Source organism: Lagenorhynchus albirostris, chromosome 12 (genome assembly GCF_949774975.1).
Source record: "Lagenorhynchus albirostris chromosome 12, mLagAlb1.1, whole genome shotgun sequence".
Lineage (NCBI taxonomy): Eukaryota > Metazoa > Chordata > Mammalia > Artiodactyla > Delphinidae > Lagenorhynchus > Lagenorhynchus albirostris.
This window is the reverse complement of record NC_083106.1, coordinates 58,473,114-58,496,253: the sequence shown is the minus strand read 5'-3', so window position 1 is coordinate 58,496,253 and position 23,140 is coordinate 58,473,114.

Sequence of the window (23,140 nt, the reverse complement as noted above, 5' to 3'; positions counted from 1 at the left end):
TTTTTTGTGGTTTGTCGATGGTATGAAAAATTAGAAATTAATGTCGTGAAGTCAGATGATGTCAAGACTAGACTATTCCTTGCTAATTGTCATGTTTTAATTCCAAGTTCTCATTTTATAAAAGAGACAAAGTCCTATTCTATTTGACAATCCTTTATTGAGCTTTTCTGTGAGCCAGGCTCTGTACTGAAGATGGGAAACAAAGTTGATTAACAGGGATCCCTTGAGGAGCGCTCAGTTAAGATCCAAGATGAGGAAGCATTTGCCCAGGGTTTTACAGCTAGGAGCTTAAGAACTGGGAATAAAATCATTAGAAGCCTCATCTCCTGAGTTCCTGAGTTCCTGCTCAGGGCACTTTGCTTTCACCGCCTCTGCAATGTCTTTTCCACCTGCCTAAAATCACGGGAATCTAACTCAAGTTCTCCTAACACTTTAAAAATACCAACCACTCCTCCTCCAGACAAATACCACGTTGTGCCTCAATTGACCTGGCCCCATTCAGACCACTATGGACAAGGCAAATGCCTGGTTGCTCATAGAATAACCAACATGTCTTCATCCTTGCCCAGCCCTTATTAATTGTGAGACTTTTAGGAAGAAATTTTAAGTCCATTAGTGAGGGAACGAGCTAGAGATTCAGGAATGGGAAATTCCAGGAACAGATTGGAGGAAAGAACGTCAAGCTGTAGAACTGATGGAGGACCAGACCTAGGCTGTTCACAACTCCAGCATGTCATCAGGACTCACTTCCTGAGGGAGTGTGGATAGACAAATTATTTTAATGTACAGGACTGGGCAAGATGGTCACAAGTCTTCTCCAGGAAGTCTCTGTGGAAGGAACCTAGAAATACAGCCTGAAAAGATGGCTCTCTTGGGAAGAACTAGGCTTTCCTTCCCGGCCACTCTCCAGGACCCCACATCTTTAACTCACTCACTGTTAATAATAATAATAAATTAAAAAGTGATTTCAATTTTCCACCACTTACCCTCCCCTATCCCAAAGGCAATAATTGTCAAGATAGAATATTTAAATGTAGAAACAAGTCTAGTCCAACTTTCTAATCAACACAGGAATCCTCACCCTACCAACCCCTGCCAATAAGACACTTAGTAATTTTTATGACTATGGATGGGGAACTCATGACTTCCCAAGGTAAAGGAGGATATAGGCAAACTGGAACAAGAGACATCTTTTTAAAAAAGAAAAAGTTAATTGTTAGCATCTCTCCATTATGAGTTTCAGCCTGTATCTGGTCAGTTCTATGACTCTTGGCAAATTATTTAACTTCAGTTTCCTCTCGTATAACACAAAGGAGCTCAGCCAGAGCCGTGCTTCCAAACTTTAATGAGTGTATAAATCACTCCGAGATGGGGTCTGAGATTCTGCGTTTCTAACAACTCCCGAGTAGACTGATGTTGCTTGTCCATGGACCACATTTGGAAGAACAAGTGACTAGCAGATTCCTGGGAATTCTTTTAGCTCAAAAATGCAATCACTTGTTAAGTGTTGTGACATCAAGGTAACCTAATTCCTCACTCACATGAAAGCTGTACAGGCTGTACACCCTGTACAGGCATGTGCATCGTTAGTCCCTCCCACAAGTAAACATCACGATTGTTGTTCCCTGGACTTCAGCCAATTGGTCTGTTGCTTTTCTCACTTTCTCTTTTCACTGACTATTTTTCTACTAAACTCCTTAGCTTTGGCGGCTCTCAAAATTTGGTATGTAGCAGAATCTTTTAGAGGGCTTGCTAAAACAAGGTCTACAATGACTTTCCCCGCTCCAGCCCTCACTGCCCACCCCCAAGTTTCTGATTCAATTGGCCTGGGGTAGGGCACAAGAGTTTGTATTTCAGATACCTTGCCCAGTGATGCCAGGGCTGTGAGTCAAAGGGGCCACACGCTGAGAAGCACTGACATCTTTTCTTCACAGAAACTATTGGTGAGTCAGATGTTGATTTTTATGTATTTGCCCAACTGATTTTTAATCTAAATAAAATATATTAATTTTGGCCCAGTTATTATTAACTTTTTAAAACTGTTTCAGACTATTATTCAGCTTGTCCATATCTGATGAGCACCGGACTTGGAATGAACTATACTCCAATAAAAATTTTTAAAAAAATGAATTGCAGCAGATGAAGATAGAGATATAAGAATTGAGTACTGTCTATTAATTTAGACATTAAAGAGGTTTGCAAAAGTATCACAAATGTTGGATTCGATGCAAACTAGTATATATAGGATGGGTAAACAACAAGGTCCTAGTGTATAGCACAGGGAAATATATTCAATACCCTGTGATAAACCATAATGGAAAATAATATGTAATATATATATATATATAAAACTGAATCACTTTGCTGTACAACAGATATTAACAGAACATTGTAAATCAACTATAGTTCAATGAAATATATTTTTAAAATAAATAAAGTAGATTAGAAAATTTCAAAAAAAAAATTCAAGTTCTGGTTTTGATTTTACCAGTTCTGCAAACATAGGTGAGTTTTAAAATCACTGAGTGACCTTTTCTTCAATTGAAGATTGGAGCTGAGAATTCCTAATGATCCCACCAAGGTATTATTGAGTTCTGTAGTCAGACAGAAAAGGTTTTGAATTCCAACTCTGCTATTTATTAGCTTTATAACATTGATACACTGCTTAAACTCCCTGCCTCAGCTTCCTCATCTATAAAATGGGACTACTAACAGCATGCTTGTAGGGTTGGTTCCAAGAATTAAAAGAGGTATTCTAGCCATGCTTCTGAAAAATAGTACAGCCTTAATAAACTAACATTGTTAAAACTGTCATTAAGATAATAGATTTGAGGGCATTTTGTAAGTCATCAGTTCCATAGAAATGTGATTGTTTTGACATCAGGATACAAATATAGTATCCTATTGCATTCCACTGAAGCCACCATTTCAGATAATCCATTCAAATAATCCATTCTTTATTCACTTTTTCACAATCCTATTGTCTAGTTCACATTTCTTCATCTTTTCCACAAGCATATCATTAGAAATGTTGTCCAATACCTTAAAGAAATCAGGATTCTTTATATGTGTGGAATTCTTGATCTATGAATCCAAAACCCTGATATCAAACCTGATCATCAAAAATCTAATAAAACCTTGTGGAGATTTTATCTTAGTGAATTAATCCTGATGTCATGTCCCAGCAACTTATTTTTCCAGGTGCTCGGAAACCTTTTGCTTAAAAATCTTTTATAGAATTTTGCCAAGATTGTCATAAAGCCTCAGAGATCTGCAGTTTCTATAACTTAACCTCTTCCCAAATGTAAAGTTCAGAATTTCATTTACTCAGCTTGAGTGTTCTGGCCACCCCCCTCATCCCAGGGCTCCCCAGGGGTTTCCATTCAAGTGCTCTCCGAGTTCCGTGATTTCGTCCTCCCGGCCTGGAGATTAACTCGTCAGAGCAGCTGGGGGATCTCCCATCCTCTCGCTCCCGTGGCTGTACTTCATCCTAAACCAACCTGACTCCACTTTTTTCACTTCAAAGCTCATGTTTCCAGACAGAATAAGAAGGCAAAATTATGCTCAAGCAGCTTTACTTTTACTCTATTTGTTAGACCGATACCTCCACTCCCAAGGAGTGGGCTAATTCTTTTCTTCTTCTTACTACGTATATTAGAGTATACTAGAAATTTTCTCCAAGGGGCTTTTTTGCATTTTTGTGTTTATCTTTGGATATGTTCCCATCTTCACCTAACACCCCACTTGTGCTCTGCATGAACCATACAATGTTCCTTTTTTTCTTATTAATTAATGCCACTTGCCATCTACCATTAGAACCCTTTCCCCCTGAACCCCCATCCCTCTTAGGGTCTTGTTTATCAGGGTCTCAAGCCCTGAGGGCATCTCTCTCATCCCTGAACAGGTACTGAGCTTTGCTTTCCAAATCTTGAAGGCACATATCTGATTATTCCTCTCACTGCTTTGTGGACTCTAAGATGACAAGTCCATTTTATCCCACAGCTCTTTCAACTAAACAAGTCTTCCTGATTGATAAGAATTACATCCAGAGCAGTGGTTTTCCTTGTTGTTTCTCTAAATTTCTGAGCAATGAAATAGTCCACGAGGCATGTCAAGAACTTATCAGATGATTTACACAAGTATGCCCAGTATAGTACCGGGGACGTTGCAGGTATTTGATAAACGTCTGTTGAGTTAATGAGTGAATGGATGGAGGAAGAAGATTGCACCAGCCGTGTGTTCTTCCTGAGTTTATCACTTGTGTGCAAAAGGAACACCATGAAGGGTGAATCTGGAGAAATTACAGCAATACTTCCTTACTTACCAGAAATCAATGTCTTAAACACTGTTAGATCAAAGTGTATTTTCCTTATTAGGCATTTCAGAATAACTCCAAGTGAGCCAGATGCTGAGTCCTGCCTCAGAATCATTGTCTGAACTTTTACTGTGAAGTCATTTGATAAATAAAATGCAGCTCTAACCGCTTTTCCCACCACCCCATGCCCACCCCTACCAACAAATAATCACGCTTCCCTGATTTCATGAAAATTGCCAACCTCTCCCTTTTTAAGATTAAGGGGGAAATCCCATTTCTCTTATGCCTAGTGTCCAGACTCGTTACAGATAATTTCAGTATGGCCTTTGGAAATGACCCTGAGGATTGTTGAGAAAGCAGATGGAAAGTAATGGAAGGAGAGGTGGTGGTAGTTAGAGGGCTGAATTCAAGGGTTCAGAGTGGAGTCCTTCCGAGAAAAGTTGGGGGCAGCGAGTAGCTGAATGAAGAAGGAAGTGAAGAAATAGCATCTAGCATTACAGCAGGTCCACACAGCACCAAGGTGCCACGATCATGTCAGGATTGGAGTGCGTGAGAGTCAACCAGGCTCCAAATCAGTGAATGAAGAGTCATGGCCAGGAGACTTGTCAATGTCATCAAAAAGGAGATAATACAGGTTTATCAAAGGAAGGCATGAAACCTCAAAGAACTGGGTAGATTTTGCTGAAGGGTCAGGCATAATAACCTGGAAGCAACTCCAGAGAATGAGAACACAGACCTTACTTCCCGCCTCGACCCTGAGTGTAGGAATATGAACAGCCTCTGCTAGAGAAGAAGCTGGGCCCCTGGGCAGAGCCTGTTTGTGGTAGTGGACACATGGCCAAAGGGCAGTTTATAAAGCTGTCACAGCTGTGAGGCTGGGTGAGATTACCCAGCCCCAAAGTTTCCAACAGACTTAGTGGAGGAAACCGTGATGCTTGGAGGGACTCGGGCCTCTCTGAAAAGAATCACCTGTGGCCGGGATTAACTGGGGTCCCAAGGGGATCCCAGCCCAGATGGACAGACAGTTGGGTTAGTTAGTGTTTTAGGCCTCACCATATTCTGGAAACAGCAAAGTCCCTGATAGATGAACAGCCTGTCTTGAAGGAATCTAGATGAGGACACAGAATACAGAGACCGGGTGACCCCAGATTATGCCACCAACAAATAGCAGAGCGAAGGCTGGGACCCCGGTTTTTTGACTCTAAATCCAGTGCTCTTCATCCTATACCATCGCCTCTTTCTCATAGCACCCTTTCTTCTTCCACCTTTGCCCACTTCCATCCACCTTCCCTTCCACCTTTGCCCACTTCCGTCCACCTTCTCTTCCACATTTGCCCACTTCCGCCCACCTTCCCTTCCACCTTTGCCCACTTCCGTCCACCTTCCCTCACCCAGAGAAACCACCACCGTCACCACCCCATTTCCTCACTCTTTCTCCCCACCTCCGCCTCTCCACTCGGTGGGGGGACATTAGGCTCCTCAGGCCTCACTCGGCTGTTTCTGGTATCTTGTTACTTCTGCTTCCCACCCCATGTCAGAAAACAGGGGTCAAAATAATTATGAAAGCCCATATCCATTTATAAGTGGGTCCATCTATCTTAGAGCTCTCATATACAAAGGTCATTTCAGAAAAGTGTGAAGTTAAAAAGTATATAATATTAGGTAGTAAACATGGTCATTGAGGTTGGCTTTTTTTTTTCTGATTTACTCCATTGTTTATTTATTTGTTTTTAATAAACTCTAGAAGAAAAAAGAAAGACTTGCATTATTGCACAGGAATGGAGAGAAGGAAACTTGCAAGGAGAGCTCACCAGGCTGTTGCAAGGCAGGTCTCTCATCTTCCTTTCTAACCTACCTTTGCCCTCTAATGGGGGTCCCCAGGTACATGTCTGTCCCTCTGTGGGCAAAAAGATGTCTAGGGATGGGGGAAAGGGTACCTTTTGAGGTCCACCTCTCAGTGTGAAGGTCACATGCAAGAGTAAGTTTGATCAAAATAAAGAATGAAGGTAAGTAATAACGAGGTATAGCTTTTGCCACCTAGGAAGGAACTGGCAGTGTATTTCCCAGCTCCCTCCTCCCAAAATTCAAAATCTATAAAAAGTACATGGAATTGATTTCATCTGAAACTGAGAATCACAACTAGCTATAGATAGATAGATATCAACATTTTTTAAAAGGCATTTAAGAACGTTTCTGTTTTTTAAATTACAAAACATAAGGCTACGAGTCAGAGCACAAATTATAAGGAGCTGACACCCATGAACAAAAATAAAATAACTGTACACGGAAGACATGATTTATCTTTTCTCAGAAGCTAAAAGCCATGGCTACTTAACTCTCATACAAAAATTCCATATCAAAATAGAAAGGAAAATAGCCACGGATGTTCAAAAGCAATTTTCGATTTTTCATAACCTCATTTTTAATATGTATATTTGCCCAAATGGAGAGTTTTCCATACGGTGCACTAGGCACATACAAAGTTTAAATTCCAAGTTCACACATTTTGACTCAAGGGTTGGAGGGTTTGGGGTAGGAAGTGGGGCTTTTGAAATTGCTTTTGTAGCAGAAAAATGTGTATGTTTAAAAACTTCACTTGACTGTGTTCATTCTTCACCTACCTGCCCAGTCTCCCACTAAAATGGAGTTCAAACCAATTATAGCAGCCTCAACATGATCTAAGTGAAAGAAAGAAGATCTTTTTAAAAATGATGAAAGAAATCGAGGTGCATTCTGTACTGTGAACTTGAAGAATTCAGACCATCTTTTGGCATTCCTGGATATTTCTAAGGGTTAATTCTTCATTAAGTGAAGAGAAAAGTATTGTTGTTTTTTTTTTCTTTAATGTTCTGCTACCTCTCCCTTCCCTTGCTTCTCATTCTCCAGTTCTATTCTGCAACAGCAAGTGTTTCTTCCAGAAACCACAGTGTCATACACAGTAGAAAAGTAAACCGAGAGAGTACCCAATCTCCCAGCAGGCCAGGATCTGCACACACATGCAAAAGACACTGGAATACTCATGGTCATCACTCCAGCTACTATAACAAAATACCATAGGTTGGGTGGCTTAAACAACAGACATTTATCTCCCAAAGTTCTACAGGTATAAGCATGGCCAGGATCTGATGAGAATGCTCTTCTTGGCTTGCAGACTGCTGCCTTCTTGCTGTGTCTTCACATGACACACAGAGAGAGAACTCTAGTCTCTTCATATAAGGAGATGAATCCCATCATCGGGGCTTCATCCACATGACCTCATCTAAACCTAATCACCTCCCAAAGGCCCCATCTCCTAATACCATCTCATTGGAGGTTAGGGCTTCAATATAAGAATTTGGTGGGGACATAAACATTTAGCCCAAAACATTCATCATGATTAATACAGAAGATAAAGGTCCCAGTGTTTTCTGACATTTAAAGCCCAAATGAACTGTCTGAATGACCCAATCTCTGCTCAAGGGGATTCTGTTCATTTTGCTAAGGAACCAGCCAGTCCTCTAGTGAACAGCCTCCCCTAGGGCTGTGCCAGCCTGTGGATTTAGCAAGTTTGCTAAAGAATTGCCCAGCACAGCAGCTGCTGTGGATAGCAGCCCGAGGTGTCACCACAAACCGACGTACCCGAGTCCCAGAAGTCCTTTGACTGGCTGGCTGAGTGGTGAGTATTGCCTAATGCATTATAATTTAGATTATATTTTTCAAAATTCACAACACATATTGAAAAAGAAAAAAAAGTGAAAAGTTTTTTTTCAAGTTATTTATGAATACTGGGTTATGAGTGTGGATATTCCTTTTTAAAGTATGTCACTGAGCTATAAAGGAAGCAATGGCATATGCTATGTTTTGTGCTTTCTAGAAGCTAGAATGATGAGAGTGGGGTGTTTAGGGTGTGAGGGGAGGGAGACTGATTCCAGATTATATCAATAACATTTGTTTTAGACTCTGGGTCTTTTGTATGGTATTTCCTGCTTACCTTTTGAGATTTAGATGACTGTTCAAAGCATTAAATATTAAAATGAGCTTTTTAAATGCATGTAAGACAGAGACGGCAACCCTTTATGTTTTATGTAGGATGTGTACAACACATTCAGATTATCTATTATAATATCTACATATGCAATTCGGTTATAAAAATCTGCAATACAGCCAGTTTGGGGATGATCACTCATGGGGAGCCTTATTCTCCTTTCCTAGGGGTAAGAGAGAAGGGAGATGGGAGAACAAGCTTTCAGCCCTAGCAGGGAGGGGTCCCCTCTGTGTTCCTGAAGGAGCATGGTCTCTCCCTTGACCCTGATCCAGGCTCTGCTGGAACCCAGCTCTGAAGAAGCTTCTTTTTATTTTCCCTGGTGTGTGACAGCTTCTGGGGGTGGGGCTGGGACAGGATGAAGTCAAGGCATTTTTAGGTATAGATGACCTTGCATCATAGATGGTGGCAGAAAAGAAGATGAAGAGATGAAGAAAGGGTTTTCTCTCTCTCTCTTTTTTCATCAGAAAAGAAGACCAAGTATGGCGAGCTGAGATGGGGGAATGCAGCAAGAGGAGGTAACCATAGGAATAATTCACTGAATGTCTTTAAGATACATATTAGCAATTGTATTTCCAATAACTCTGCAAGAAAGCTTCTGTCTTCCCCATTTTACAGATCAAGAAAGTGGAGGCCAAGGTAGGTCCAAATACGCACAGGGTCAGATTTGGGATTTAGGCCTGATTCCCCAGTCCCCAGTCATTCCCCTACCCTGCTTCAAATCCCCCTTAAAATAGAATTCCTTGTTCTCCTTTGGGCAGGAGGATAGAGTTAAACTTTCCAGGGTTTCCAGTCTTTGTGGGTGATGCCTAGGATCTAATTCTAATCTGAAGTTAAGAGGAAACCACGGAAGATGTCAGAGGAGAAGAGTGATGCAACCAAACTCACAGTCCAAGAAGAGAACCCCAGTGGCAATGCTTGGGAAGATGAATGAAGCGCTATCAGAGCTGGGTTGCAGGGAGTATGAGTCAATGCGACCAGGCAGCACAGGCCCAAGGCCTGCCTGTGCTTGAAATGTCTGAAAAAGCACATAGCCTGAATGGTATCAGGTTGGGCAAGTGATCAAGCCAAAGTGGCACTTCAAATATTATAGGATTTGAATACAAATATTTCAAGGATTTAGCAGAACTGATACTATGGAGGCATTTTCTGTTGCTTAAGGAATATGGTTACATATACCATGGTTTCAAAAAAATAGGGAGAGAGAGAAAGTCTGCCTAATCTGTGTTTCATTTAAGTGGAGACGTATTTGTATATGTGCTTCCTAAAAAATGGTAGTCATTGGGCTTCCCTGGTAGCGCAGTGGTTGAGAGTCCGCCTGCCGATGCAGGGGACACAGGTTCGTGCCCTGGTCCGGGAAGATCCCACATGCCGCGGAGCGGCTGGGCCCGTGAGCCATGGCCATTGAGCCTGCGCGTCCGGAGCCTGTTCTCCGCAACGGGAGAGGCCACAACAGTGAAAGGTCCGCATACTGCAAAAACAAACAAACAAACAAACAAAAACGGTAGTCACATCTATGAGCCAGTACACTGCTAAAGCCTGTCAAGATCTTCTTTTCTTTTGGATTTAATAATTTATAGTATATAATCTAACCCAAGATAAATGTAAAAGTTATCAATGTGTCAGCCAAGGCATGGCCCCAAATCATGGGTTAAAAATGCAAATGTCTTCCTGGACAAAGGAGGTAACCTAAAACCTAACTGGGTGTGTACTAGGGAGTAGTGGGGACTGCAGCAAAGTGGAGAATGGTGAAGAGGCAAGGATTACTTTGCTTAAGCCAACAGCTGTCCCATGGAAAAGGTGACCTAAAATCGCTAGACCTTCTAACTTTGGAAATTGAGTGAAAAGCTGGAAATTTACACTTTTGTGTGAGGTTTTCTCACACAAAATACTGTGTGAAACAAATGAAGTATGTCTGACCTAAAGAAAAAGCAAGCAATGACCTTGTCTTAGAAACAGACCGTGTCCAAGAAACAAAGTATGTAAGGGTATTTTGGAGCAAAGGGTGACATGCTGAGGTTAGCACTATGGAAAGACAACCTAGGAAGTGACAACGGGTTTGTCGCTGGTGTCAGCATGGCATTGTCAAGGTTGAATTTTAAAGAAAACGGAATCAAGATTGCAGAAGATGTTCATTTGTTCCTGCTAGAATTATATTGATAGGACTATTTTTTATTGACTAGTTGGGATGGCAAGCTCCAAAGACTTCAGATTTTGAAGTGAGATCGAATGAGAGAAACAACTCCATGCCAGGAAATGAAAAGCTCCATTTTGGTCTAAGGGTCTTCTGAGAAATAACTGTGCAAACACTGTGTCTATCTGTCATAAAAGGGTTGTGTAATTAACATATGCAAAACACCATCACCATCCTGCTGGAAGCTAACTTCCCTCCCTGGAAATCCAACCTCTATTTATTTACAACAAAATAAAGTGGACCCTTCTGGAAAGAAACACGGCTCTGTGGCGGCCTGAACATTGTCGCAGCGATGCTTTAAATCTTTTATATCTCCCATACCTCCGGGGGCTGATGCTGGATGGGACTGAGCCAGGCCCATAAATAATTTATGCTAAGTAGCAATTTAGTTGTTTGGCTTGAGGTAAAGAAATCCAAGAAATTCATAAATAAAGTTCCTATTTTTGCTTGTGTTCCAAAGTTAATTTATGTTACTCTGCAATTAACTAACATAAAGGTGAAAAAATATGACAGGCCTAAGGTACAAACTCCTGCTCATAAATCTGCTCTATCTTAACTAGTGGTGTTTTAGTGATAGTCACCCAGTTCCCTCTGTCCTGTGCTATTAAACAGAAACTCCTCCTTGATCTCATTGCCTGTTACCTTGTCGATCTATAAAAAGTATTATAATTGTTTTGAATAGACCTCTGGGTGGGTGGAGGAGGAAAGGGAGATGGGATTTGGGACAGCTACAAATGGAGCTTCTGACATATCTGAAATAGTTTAGTTCTTAGGAAAAATTGCTGAAGCGAATATCACAGATGCAAATAGCGTTCATCCCAAGGGGAGAGTGAGACACCCTGCGAACTGGCAGCAGGACAGCCAGCCGTGGCTCCCACAGCAGGAGTGCATGTGGTGGGTGGCAAGAAAGGCAGAGAGCCTGGCAATTCGGAGACCCTGGAGGCTATAAAGAGCAAGAAGCAGTTGTACAGACATGAGGCTTGTGGCCCTCAGTCAGGCACAGAATCTAAGACCCTGGATTCCCACAGTAAAACATCAGCCAGCAGCTTGAGCATATGGCCCTACTTTCAGCCAACAACACAGAATACCTTCTTTTTCGGTTTCCACTGGCGACCTCAGCCTGCAATTCTCTGCTGGCTTATTGCTTTCCAAGGTCTGCCTGAGACAGTTGATATTTGAGTTGTTTTCTCTGTGACATATGACCTCTTCAACCTTAAAGATCTTCCAAACCTTATTCATGGAGTAAAATTGGAAAAAGCTACATACTTAGAGCCCATTTATTGTTCATTCATTCAAATATGTTTATCCAATGCCTACTGTGTGCCAGGAGGAATATGAACGCTAAGATGAATAAACATCATCTGTATACTTAGTTTATGGACCAAGGGACCAAGAGACAAGAGTTTCAGTACAGTGCAATAAGGGTTCTAATAAAGTATGCATAAGGGGCCAGGGAAGCAGAGAGAAACAGCACACAGACAAACCTGGGAGAAGCAGCAGCAAGGGAAGTTTCCCAGAGGAGGGGAGGCTTGAGAAAGCCTTTAAGAGTGAAGGTTTAAATTTCGCCAGGTGGATGAACTGCAGGAAGGAAGGACATGTTCTAAAGCCCGGAGGAGGGAGTGAGCATGACTCATTCAGAGAAGAGTCTGATTGCGTACAGGGTACCTCAGCAAAGCGGGAGGACATGAGACTGGAGAGGTAGGTGTGAGAATATCCAGGAGCACGTGCTGCTTAGATTTCAAGTACAAGGCAATGGGAACCACAGAAGGGTTTTAAACCAAAGAACGGTGTAATCAGATTTGCGGGATTGAAGGATCATTCTATGAGTAAAATGATGAATGGATTGGATGTAAACAAATTACTCTCAGAGTTCAGGGCTGGAAGTGTTTTACCTCCTAGTGACAAAGTGTTCTTCCTTCCTTTGAGCAATGAAAGATGTGCAGATGGTGTTGAGGTTTCTTCTCTCTGCACTGGGTACCAACAGCCTGGAAGCAAGGTGCTTGGTCAATTACCACAGCTTTTTTCAGTCAAATTAGCTTCAAGTTTTGCTTTTCTTCTTCCTTTTTATTTCTTTGATCTAATCTTTTGACATATTGATCTTATCTTTTCTTCATCTTAAAAAAACTGCTGTCATTTTAAGTCTCCTTAAATTTACTAGAAGGTCAGTAAATCATTTTTAAACGAATACACATAGGTACCTCCTGGTTATATATGATGGTTTACACTCCCTTCTGAAACATTACTTACATGAAAGAACAGGAATAAACACTAAACTTACAGGTAAAAAAGATAATGGGAAAGAAGACAACAGAGGACTAGATGTCAACAAATTTTGGAAGATGGAAAGCAGATGGGAGAGTGGGAAATGATTTACTGAGTAGGGGAAGCCAAACCTTGAAAAGGAAAATGTCCGTGAGAAGCAGGGAGATGTTTTGCCCCTTATCCCAGAAAAATCTGAGAATTTAGAGGCACCAGATAATGAGGACAAGGTAGGAGAAGGGGAAAGACAGAGCTCTGTATGAAGAACATGTAGAAACTCCTCTCCTACCCTGCAGGAGACAGGAAGTAAATCATCTAGAGAATTTGCACCTCAGATGGTCTGGACTCAGAAATACTGAGTACAGTGGAAGACAAACATGGAACATCAAACAGTACACTAAAGGAATAGACCAAAGTGTTCATTCCAAAAGTTCAAGACCCCAGCCCCCATCCTTTCCACTCTTCTGTCAGTAGCCAGGTATGTATAACCATCTACCCAGCGATTTAAAACAATTTTCCCTGGAGAAGACAGAATGAGGAACACGAGAATGAGGACTACAGATACTTAAATTTGGGGCTTACACGTGAAAAAAGACTACTCATTCTATGTTTAAAAATACAAGCTCACTTCTACATCTAGAGCCTCTTATCAGTTTTTGGAGCCTCAGTTTTAAATATTTTAGAAAGCCAGGATCACCACACATTTGAGAAAGCCTCCAAACTGAAACAAAAGGGCCTAAACACAGAAACAGAAAAGAGGAATTCAGAAGAACCAGAGACAATACAGAAAGAAGAAACAACACTTTCAAATCAATAATTGATATACATGAACAAAAAATTTTAAAAAGGCATTTTTTATGAACTAAAAGTAGGATACTGCTTTCATAAGAAGAATCAAAGAATATGAATGTGATCTTGAAAATTAAATATATGGAAGAGCTTAGAAATTCAATTGAATGGATGAAAGATAAGTGTCAAGAAAATCCTGCAGAGATTAGTATAAACACACAAACAATAAAGAACTGTGATATTGAAGAGGGAAGATAAAGAGAAAATTTAGATAATCAGTTCAGGAGTTCAACACTGGAAACTAGGAATTCCAGAGACAAAAGATAAAATCGAGGGAAAATACAAGGAAGTTTCCCCAAATGGGAAGGCATGGACATCACGATTAAAGGATCCCACTGAGTCCAGTTCTCTGAATCACAAAGAACCAACACCATGGCACACCATCACACAATTTCAAAAGAATGAGAATTAAAGAGGACATCCTAAAATCTTCTGGGGAAACAGGTTATTTACAAAGGATCAGTCAACTAACTCATATCTGACTTCCAGTATCACCATTGGAGGCTAGAAGACATTGGAACATTGTCCTCCGAATTCTGAATCAAATTATTTTCACTCTAAAATTTCATGCCCAATCAAACTACTATGCAAGTATGAGGGTAGACAATTTTAAGCATGCAAGCTCTCAGAAATGTTACTCTTTCTCAGGAAGTAACTGAAGTAGGTACCTTACGAAATTTAAGAGTACTCAAAGAAAGGATGATATAGGAGCCAAGAAAAGGGACATAATACAGGAGATCAATGAAGGGAATTTTCAGAGAACAAACAGCCCAGCTTGGAGCAAGAAGTTGGAGGACTGAAGAATAGATGCCTCCAGTTAAAAAATAAATAATCCAATAAATAAGCAAGTGAGGCAGGGGAAAAAATACAGAGATTTAATCGATACATAAGATGCTGGAGCATTTTGGAAGAATTATTGCTAGGCATTTGATGAATCGATTAGAACATTAGGGAAAACAGGAATAGATATGTGGAAAATTAAACAAATTTTAAAATGAAACACTTATTACCTCTAGAAAAAATGAAACATCCAATAAGAAGGAAAAAACAATCATAGTCCTCCAATGTCCCAAATGTAACATTTATGTAGTCATTATAACATAAACATTGAGTTTTAACAAAAAATTTCAATAACTGTTAGAGGAGAGTAAAAGACCATTATGGTAGGGGTGGGGGAATGAAGACATAAAGAAGGTAAAGTCTTCACTGCAATATTGGAAAATAAGTAGATAATGTCTAAAATCAAGAAAGTAATAGTTTAAATACATGTATATAAATATCAGAAGAAACATCTGAAAAGTTTACAAGTTGTTGGATCTCTGGAGTGAAACCATGAGAATAAGAGGATATGGCATGACACTGCTTTTTTTTTAATTAAAAAAACACAGAAAGGTATAAAGATGGAAGAAAAAATTATTCATATTACCATACATAATAATAGTTACTGTTAATATATAGGCATATTTTCTTCTGGAGTTTTTGGAGGGGCAGTAGCAGTAGGGTAGTGAATTTTAAAATTTCCCTCATTGATGTGTTAAAAAATGACTGTGCTCATTAAAAAGTAAGTAAACAATGAAGAAATGTACGAAGAAGTAAATAAAAGGCCACTTACAAAGTCCAACCTGCCCAAAATTACTGCCATTAACATTAGGTGAACACAATTCCAGATCTTGTTGTATGACTATAAAAGATAAGGAGGGAGATAATAACTAGGCAGGTGCTGATAGATAGATAGATAGATAGATAGATAGATAGGTAGATAGATATTGCTTTTTGTTAAAATGGGATTCTATTTAGATACTAGTTTTAGTAACAGAGTATTAAACTTATTTTACTTTAATAGTATAAAGAGAAACTGAAGCAAGAATAAAGGAATTGTTGATTTTCAAATAAATGGTTTTTCACCATAAGATTTAGAACTCTCTAAACTTGAAAGGGTGGGGGAGTGGATATGAAAAATAATGAGTTGGGGTCACTAATGTTTTTATTATATATTTCAATATTAGACAACATTAGTAGACTCTTGCTTAGAAATATGAGAGTATATCCCTTCACCACGCTTTCCAATTATCTTTATACTACTAATTTTACATTGTTCTGATTAATATTCACATTTTGTTCTATAGAAATAATTCTCTCAGTTGTTTAGTCTTTAATTCTATATTTAAACAGATGCAAACACCATCAGTCCTTTTTATCACACCTTCTCAATTTCCAAGTTTTTAATTTTGATTTATCTCTTAATTAGCTAGAACTCATTGTCAAGCAGTTTTTTCATGAAAGATTCAAAAATGTCATATCCCATGGGTTCTTTCATGTTTTTGAATGTCTGCCTCTTGCCTTTCTTTCTACTGATATCTTAGCTTTCTTTCATTCCTTCAGAACTTCATAGAAATAACTCCATCATCATCTGGCATTGAATGTTGCCATGAAGATGTCTGAGATCTGACTCCTTTTTAAACCATAGTAGGTGATTTGCTTTATCTACTTGTATACCTAAAGATTTTTTTTCAATCCTTGAAGTTTAATACCTTAACTAGGATATGTATCCATGTTGAGTATCCCATATCAAAATTCCTGGAATATTCAATCCAAATGTTCATTTTTTTCTAACAAAAGAGAAATTACTTTGTACTATATTCATTAATTCAACAAATATTTATTAAACTTCTATGTGTCCGGCACTAAGCTGTTGGGTATGCCTCTAAACAAACCAGACGAAGCTATGGAGCTTGTTGGGGATGGGACCAGGTGAGGGCCAAGGAGTAGGCAGGAAACATGAAAAAGAAGTAAGTTACACAGTAGCATGGTATGACAGAAGTGACAAGTGCTATGGGAATAAAAGGAAAACTAGAGAAATGTAAGGAAGATTGGGGCACGGGAGTGGGAGAGTGGAAAGGTCGAATTTCAGTGTTAAACAAGGCAGTCATGGAAGGTCTCATTTAGAAGGTGATATATGAACAATGAATTGAAGGAATGAGCTCTGCAGATCTCTAGGGGAAGAGTGTTAGAGCCAAAGGGAACAGCCAATGCAAAGGCCTAAGGTGAGAACACGTTTGAGAACGTCCGAAGAAAAGTGAAGGTAAGGAAACCAATATAGAGGGAGGGAAACAGAAAGTGGTGTGTGCTAAGACCACAGAGGTGATGGAGAGCTAGATATTCAGTCTGTGATATTCACAGCAGGCCATTGAAAGGCTTTTGCTCTGAGTTTCATGGTTTCAGCCAAGGAGGGTGATCTAACATTTTACAAGGATTACTTTGGCTAGTTTGTTGAGAGCACAGTGTAGGTAGACAAAGGTAAAAGGAAGACCAATTAAAAAGCTATTGGAGGGCTTCCCTGGTGGCGCAGTGGTTGAGAGTCTGCCTGCCGATGCAGGGGACACGGGTTCGTGCCCCGGTCCGGGAAGATCCCACATGCTGCGGAGCGGCTGGGCCCATGAGCCATGGCTGCTGAGTCTGAGCTCTGCAACGGGAGAGGCCACAACAGTGAGAGGCCCGTGTACTGCAAAAAAAAAAAAAAAAAAAGCTATTGGAATAATGCAGGTAAAAGATTTCTATGATGTAGTTGTGCTTTTTTCTTAGGTATTAGAGGGAAAATTCTGCAAAAAGTTTAAATCTGTCATCTAAACCCGGAAGTATATTTGATTTTTTTAAGCTAGGTGCATGTGTTCCTTTGCTAAAAATAATTTTTTTAATAATTTTTTAAAAGATAGATGAATCTTGTTTTATGTTGGAAGCCATCCAGTGAGATAAATTAGACAACTCGAGTCAGCCCTACACCAAAATCTCAAAGACAGCACGAAGATAAATTAAATGCCTCAAAGTACATAGTCATTCACTAAGGGCAGAGAATATTGGAAAGAATTTTTCTTTTTCTTTTATTTTATTATTAATGGGAATCTTCCGTATATGATTTTATCATCTCCAATCAAGTGTCAGCTATCATTTCCTCATACTAAAGTCCTTTTCAATTCTTTCAGACTTCTTGGGCGAATGCCATCGGGGTTAAAGACATTTTCTTACATCCAGTTTGACCATTATGTGCAGAGCTTCTGGTGTATTTATCATTATTTGATCAAATATTCCTAATGTGGTTGGCTTGAAAGACAATTTGACATAAGAATTTCCCAACTGTCTTGGTTATAAGATCACAGCTACCTTCTCTGTCTTGTGCTCATCAAGGGACTCCATGGCATCGAGCTGGCTTCCCATTTAACTTCATAGGGCAGCAGAAGAAACCCATGGTTCTCAAAAAGATAAGAAGCCTGCCAAATTCACACCCTTTGACAGCTCAGTGGAACCAACCTAGGATTCATCCACCCCAGGGGCAAGGAGCCAGCTGGGTAGATAGAAATCTTAGAGATTCCCCACTGATAGGCCCCGTCAACCAATGCACATCTGTTTTGCCTGAAAAGTTCAATCTAACTTACCCTCAAGCTCAAACATGTGGTTTTATTTCCACTGTCCTCTCCCACCTCCAACTCAAAGACACAACTTAATGCTACTTCTTCTTTTTTTTTTTTTTTTTTTGCGGTACACGGGCCTCTCACTGTTGTGGCCTTTCCGGTTGCGGAGCACAGGCTCCGGACGCGCAGGCTCAGCAGCCAATGGCTCACGGGCCCAGCCGCTCCGCGGCATGTGGGATCTTCCCAGACCGCGGCACGAACCCGTGTCCCCTGCATCGGCAGGCAGACTCTCAACCACTGCGCCACCAGGGAAGCCCTAATGTTGCTTCTTGATGCCTAAAGGAGTAGGAGAAATATTCTGCCACCAGAGGAAAAAAAAATGACACATCTGAGGTAAAATGTTTAGAATCAGAGATTTCACTCTTGTTAAATGACTTTAATCAAAAAGTACAAATTAGTGGGGGCAATGAAAGTATTTGGGAGTTGGAATAATCACTAGAACAAAGAAAATACTGAGGAAACAAACTCATAAAACAAACTTCACCATTTTCCTTGAGGGGAGCACAATTAAATTTCACAAGTTGGGGCCAAATAAGAGCTATAGACGGAAGTACTTCTGTAAAGTAGATTTAGAGATGCAGATGTCTACGTTTTCTTTTAAACCTCAGCTTGAAATCCAATCATTTTAATAATAATAATATGAAGGAGGAGGAGGAATAAGGGGAAAAGAAGGAGGAAGCAAGAAGCAGCAGCTTATGTTATAATCAATTTTCACAAATAAATATCTTAAACTATAAATAAATAAATAAAATTATCATCAACTTCAAAAAAAGAAAAAGAAAGTCTTACCTGGCTCAGGTAAGAACCTGGTAATGTTCCTATATCACTGTATCTTTCAGTATCATACGAATTGCAAAACTCTGAGCCGTTCATTATTTACTATAAAGACATTTCCTGAAGTAGATTACAGGCACGTAGCCTCTCCCACAGCCCATCTACCAGTATTTATGGAAAACTGTGTTTTATTTTCTTCAAGCTGGCTCACGGCCTATGCCTAAGAAACTGCTTATTAGATATTAGCATCATCTAAATAGAACTCAAGGATAATGGGGACAGAAAACTAAAACAACCAAGGACATGGTTGCTATTCAATAATTTAACTAGTGGCTTAGTGTTTATGAAATTTGAGTTGTAATCTCACTTCTAATCTTACTTCACAGGGTGAGTCTAGCATGGGATGTTTCTAACTTTATTCAGTTTCTTGGAAGCACTTTTCCTGATCTGTGAAATGGAGATAAAAATGAGATACCACCACCACTGCACATTTACACCTCATGAACTACTAACTACAAAAGTCTGTGTAAATATAATTTACAAAACATAAACCTCTAATAGGTTAAAAATATTATAAAGTACGCTTGGGTGTCCAGTTTATTTTATATGGGATAAAAAATAAGATACTTTTCTCTCTCCATGAATTCAGCAGCCTAATGACACTTTCAGATCGCTTAACTAAATACAGTACTATTCCTAGATTCCGTATAGCACCTCAGCAGCCTGAACTGGCCAGTCCAGCGCATCACCTTAAATGTAAATTCCAAAAGATAATATCCTGCACGCTTGACCTACTCCTTACAAGTTTCCTTATACCAGTGAGATGGCACACCCCCATCAACGTCATCATCCTCTAAAAGCATTTGTGAGGCAGAGGGCCAGAGACGGCACTCCCCCGTGTCTTGTACAAAGTGAAGTAATATCCAATTTCCTGACCTCTGGGGGCCTTCAGACCAAGACCGAGGATGCTAAAGCAGACAGATGTAAAGGAGATTCAGGTAGTTGAATAAAAGCTTTAAAGCATTGCACGAATTAAGTGGATGGATAAATGTATAACATCTTGCATAAGCAAAGGCTACGTAAGGGAAAGAGAGGCCAGTAAGAGCCCTGTGCATTTTGACCGAGTGAAGATGTCAGATGAGCAGGGTAAGCAAACAAATCATAAAGAACCAGATTTCACTTTTCAGCACTTTTGTTGGCTTTCGTGTTATAGAGCCCCTAGTCGTTGCCAAGTGGAAGGGAGGTGCAGAATATATTCTATTCTTTAAAGAGAACATAGAAAAAGTCTTTTGGTTTTCCACTCAATGAATTAATAAACCTTTGTAAACTTAGAAAATTGTGTTGAACATTTGATTTAAACTAGACCACGGTAAAGAAAACCCTTAAAATGAGGCAGAGAAGTATGAGCTACTGAGTTATACTAAGAAGCTGGTGTGAAAGGGACTTATTTAATAAAGCTTGTTTTAGATTGTCCATCTCTTGTAAGGATGTGTTCACTTCTCAGAGTCCTTCTGTGACCGGGTTTTGTTTTTGTGAACTTGGTGAATAGGATTTAAACTTCTTAGCTTTTTCTTTTTTTTTTTTTTTTCAAAAACTACAAACGCAATCAGTTTGAGTAGAATCCATTCAATTGGCCTCTGCTTTCTGAATGCAAGAAAGAAGCTACTTTTCCTCCCCTTCGTTTCATTCCAGCTGAGAGCAGTGCAGCAAACATCTCATGCTGAAATCAGTGCCTTTTTAAAACTTCAAGGGGCTTGAAAGCTCCCAACCTGTTCAGAGGTGAAGTGACTCCAACAGATCAGCTCAGACGCACCCTATTTGCACTTCCCTTCTCTGTAAAGGATCTCAGTCCTTTATCCACAGGCCTCATTATGAAAGTTCTCTCACTATGAACGCCGGACCAGGGCGGGTCTCCTCTTTGGTATTGTAGCATCACTGTCTATTTCACTCACTGTAAAGAATCCCGGCCACTGGCTGTAGTCTACTGTGAGATCAAGAGAAGCCTGGTTCTCTACAGTTGAGGAAAAGAGTTAATTGCTCTGCCCGCCCCAAGTACCGCTCACAATCCCGCCTGCCTTCATATCAGCACTGGCTGTTTTCTCTTCTCTCCAAGGGTTATAGCTACAGCGGAGGAAGGAAGGGTCCTAGCTCTGTAGAACCGCCCAGCTGAGTTCAGAGACTCTGAGGGTATAAACCTCCCAGCCACCTTTTTAACCTCTTGTAAAGCAGACGCTGCAGAATCCCTGAGACCCTTCTGCAGGAAAACAAAGTCTTTAGTTTTGGCTTCTTCCCTTCTCAACAGGTAGCGTTAGTCCTTAGACCAGCAGCTTTTCAGAACACAAGAATAAAGTAAATACTTCCATGTAGTGTGTTGAAATGCACCTTGCAATTAACTTCGATGTAAATGAAGTGTGGGCTAACTGAGCAACTTCCTGATGAAATTCTTCTGGTGTCTGACAGCTTCTTATACTTCTGCAAATAAACCCTGTACCAGAGGTTTTACTCTTTTCCCATGTAGTCTGTAGGGCAGAGATGAGGCTGTAGCCTGAGAATTCTTAGAGAAAAGTGCCTGCTTTTTATAAGTTTGCTTAGTGAACTTTCTTCTCTGGATGCCCAAATCACTATCAACTGTTCAGTTTACTACATAAGTAGCTGCTTTAATCCTTGCAGGTGACTAATATAACAGCTGCCACTAATGTAGTCGCCTGATAAAGCAATGGCTTTTTCCCCCAATGCTTAAACCTCCCAATAGTCTCTGGCCCAGGGTAACGTTTGTGTTGGTAGCATCTTCCAGCAGGATTTCTGGTTTGGTTGAGCATTGACGATGATGCTCTCCCCATGGACTCTGCAGACACAAACTAACATTGTTTTAAACAATTTTAGGAATTTCCATTCCCAAACCTAATTGGCTTCTCACTATTATATCTTCATATAGCATCAAACGTAACCTAGGTCTATAAGAGCCAAAGCTAATTTCACGGAAACTCTAAACAAGCAGCCCCTTTAAAGAAACATTTATGGGATGCCTCTTATGAATAGCAATATTTAAGGATGATCAAAGGTTTCAACTATAAGGTTCCTCTCCAAACTCTTTGCTCAATATGGAGATTTTGCTAATTTTAAGATTAGCATTAAATGTTTAGTTTCAAATACCCAAGACAACGAGTGGACTGTGTCTTGGGGGAAGAAAAGGAGACATTGTGAATGTTCCAGAATTAGACCCAAAATACTCACATAACACCATAACAACACCAGGCTTCCAGAGCGTTTTTATTTGAATGAATATTATCTCTCCACACAATTAAGTGGTTTATATTTCACTTGATCACATATTTAATATCAAATATTAAATCTTCCCATTGAAACTGGATTTCTACATTTAAGAGGAGGAAGATGCAGTTGATGTGTTATGCAAGTTGATAGTTTATGTAAGTTGAAAAAGAATTTGGGAAACCAGATATTTGTGTAAGTCTGGCAAGGATTTATTAGGAAGCTTATTAGTCACAGTGAATAAAACGCCATGAACAGAAGAACCAAGATCTCCAAATTCTGGCATTGGGTTTACAACACTAGTTAGAAGTTAATAAACTTCAAGGATGTCCCAAGGGGAATCTTACTTAAGTCCCAATCTTACCCCGACCACAATACCCACAAACACAGAAATGGTACCCATGCATCACAGTGACAGGTAGGCATTTCAGGGGAATAGGGAGAGTCATACTTTGTACTTCAATCAAGCCTGTTTCACTTTTCCTACTGAAGTAAATTGAACATAATTTTCAAGACTGTTTTCAAGACATGAGGGAAATGTTCTGGTTTTATCTTAACGATTTTAAGGTGAAAAACTAGTCACGGTGGTATAGCAAGGAGATACGTGATGTTGATAAGCCAGAGCCAGACAACAGGGACACCACCACTCCCTTTGGTGGCTAATGATGTAATACAAGGCCTAATTCAAGTCCTTACAACATCCAAACACCTGCCAAATGCATTCTTGTAACTAACATGTCTCTCCGATGGCTCTCTATGACGAACGACCTTGGGTTTAGTAAAATTTTAAGAAGATACTTCTTTCATTTATTACCCCCAACACTCAAACCTCTTCATTTCCAGCTAAGAGGCCTTGAGTTAGTCTGTTCAGAAAAATATGCAACACTTCTCTGTGCATCTCTTGGTTTTGGCATGCAGCCAAGCCTGACTTGTCACCTGGCATCACAGAGGTGTGGGTCCAGAGGACCCAGGAGTTGGGAGAAAAGGAGGCC